This window comes from Apteryx rowi, unplaced genomic scaffold, assembly GCF_003343035.1.
Source record: "Apteryx rowi isolate R43461 unplaced genomic scaffold, aptRow1 scaffold_120, whole genome shotgun sequence".
NCBI lineage: Eukaryota > Metazoa > Chordata > Aves > Apterygiformes > Apterygidae > Apteryx > Apteryx rowi.
The window spans coordinates 1,219,266-1,221,871 of NW_020447420.1; the positions used below are offsets into that span (position 1 = coordinate 1,219,266).

Sequence of the window (2,606 nt, forward strand, 5' to 3'; positions counted from 1 at the left end):
GGGACAAGGACCCCGGACCCCTCCGCACTTACAGGCCTCGCCGGCGCTAGCGCTCCGTGGGGCCGCGCCGGGCCAGGCCGGGCCAGGCCGCGCCGGGCCGCGCCGGGCGCCTCCTCCTCCTCCTCCTCCTCCTCCTCCTCCCCCCGCCGGCGGCCGCGCAGCCACTTCCGGGCCAGGGGCCGCCGCGGGACCCGGCAGCGCTGGGCACACGGCGACCCGGAAGCGACTCCCCGGAAGCGCCTGGGGCGGGCGCGGCGCGCATGCGCAGACGGACCTTCCCCCCCCCGGCGGCCCCGCCTCGCTCCGCTGCCGGGCCGGGACGGATCCCTCCGCTCCCGGGGCGTGCGGTTACCGGAACGCGTTGCGTGTGCGCTGTGTCTACCGAGCGTTAATCCGCGCGTCCTTGCAATGACGCGCTTATAAATTCTACCTTTAAACACGTATAATTAGTAACAGAAAATGTATTTTTAAATGAGTAAAACCATTCAAGTAAAGAGATTGTTTTATGAAACGCTTTTGATTTATTTAATTTTTAATTATTTAATTTGATTTATTTAATGAAGAAACCTGTAGTATTTACAATTTCTAACTGTATCTTTCACTGAAAAGGAGATAGGATGCTTTTGTGATTGAGATTATTCCACTTTTATTTCCAAATTCGCTACAGTTTCCTTGCTTGGCCTGTTGCAACACCACAGGATTTTTATCTATTTTATAGTTTTAAACCAAACCTTCCATATAGCACTGAAAATAGAAGCATAAACAGGATGCATTTAAACAACTCTTGCAAAAAATGTAATTAACCACACTGGCAGTTAGCACTTAAAAACATGAGAAATGCCCTACTGGGTTAGACCAATGGTCCATCTAATCATATTCTGTCTCCAGCAATGACTACAGCAGATGCTATTTTGAGTGAGTACATGAGCCTGGCCACTCTCTGTGGTCCATTCACATCCAACTTCCACACCGTCCAGAATTAGAGATCTTAATGGGTACTTTCTGTAATCATTTTCCTTTCCGTATCTGTTCATGGCCTGTTGGCCATGAATTTGTGTAAACCCTTTTTGAACTTGCTGATACTGTCTGCCTCCTGTGGAAATAATGAGACAATATTGGTTAATTCATCAGCAAAACATGACCCAGCAGTCTCTGAACAGCTGTACGCATCAAAAAAAAGCAAGCTTTAAAAAGGAACTACAGGAGGACAATGGGTGGAATTATAGAGAGACTGCCGCCAAAGGAGCCAGCGTGAAGATAGTTGTTTGACGCTGTGAAGAACAGATAATAAAAGCTGGCATCGCCAGCCAATTGAAGGCAAGGAGCTGAAACTGTCGACAGGCAACGGGTAACGTGAGTAAGGCCATAACCAGGAGGCGAAGCTGAGCATAGAGAGTCATTCCCTAGCAGTCATCTCATGCTATAATTACTTGACTGAGCCTGCTAAACCAGTAGCAGTAAAAATAACCCAGAAAAGACTAGCTTTCTGGTGATTTAGTGAGGTGAATTGGATCATCATGGGGTGAAATGGGTACCACAGCTGGCACAAGGGAAAGAGCAAGAGAACACTGTCCCATTCATTTCAGTGACAACTAGCCATTAGAATTGCTCATCTATTTTGTGAAATATTCAAAATAATAATAAAAAAAAGATCTTTGGAGCAGCATTCTTAATGAATCTGGATGACACTAAGAACACATTTGCTGAGACCAGAGAATGTTGCAGTAATCAAGATGAAAGATAATGAGAAATTAAATAAACATGTTAATTGCTTGGAGGAACAGTAGAAGCATAGTTATGTTAAGCAGAAGTAATCCACAATAGCTAAGCATAATCTGCATGGGACATGGTAAAGAGTTTCAGATGGAAAAGATGACACCCAAGTTATGGTCCCGAGTGAAGGTATGATGACAGTGATGTCAACCGTGATTGAAAGAAGAGGCAAGCAGAGGCCAAGGAGAAAGATTAAGAGCTCTGTTTTAGACGCACTGAGTTTGAGTTGTCAGCCATACATCCATGAAATGTCAGAGAGACAAGAATGAGATTTTAGTTTGGACATGACTTCTTTCAACTGAAACTGTCCATCACAGTTAAAGTGCACACAAAGTATTAAATATCATTTTAATTGCTACTATAGCTCTTTAACACCATACTTCCAAAGATTTTCTCTTACTTGAGAGGTCTCTGTAGCAAGTGTTTCTTTACGCTTTACTCAAAATGTGAAAACTGATCAGAATCCAAGTAACTTTCCACAAGCATATGCACAGGACAGGTATTCTTAGAAAGAACAACATTTTTTTTGGATGGCGATGATCTAAATGTAACCCCTTTTTATAAAGTCCTAAATATACTTTAAAAACATATGGTAAATATCTTAACCTTTCCCTGACCCCCTCACATTTTAAACAGTTTGTGCCTATATGCCGAAAGACAAGATTTAAAACAAAAGCCTGGCTTCAGAAGGGTCATCCTTTAAAGCGCGGCTTTCTAAGCCTTAAAATGCTCTTTAAAGAGCCTCTCGCCCCGTGACGCGGCTCTTCAGGGAGGAACGCGCGGAGGGCACGGCCAGGGACGGACCACCCGCTGCCAGCGCGGCCCCCGCGCCC

The 2,606-nt window shown here is 45.4% G+C and overlaps 1 protein-coding gene across 6 annotated transcripts in view; it reads right to left on the reverse strand.

The window, feature by feature from the left end:
* Window positions 1-105, reverse strand: part of MAPKAP1 (mitogen-activated protein kinase associated protein 1) — a 115,066-nt gene extending 114,961 nt beyond the window's left edge. For all 6 annotated transcript variants that reach the window (XR_003257641.1, XM_026090592.1, XM_026090582.1 and 3 more), the window contains exon 1: window positions 33-105. The gene's annotated coding sequence lies outside the window, so the exon portion shown is untranslated. The remainder of the gene's footprint in view (window positions 1-32) is intronic.
* Window positions 106-2,606: the final 2,501 nt, after the last annotated feature.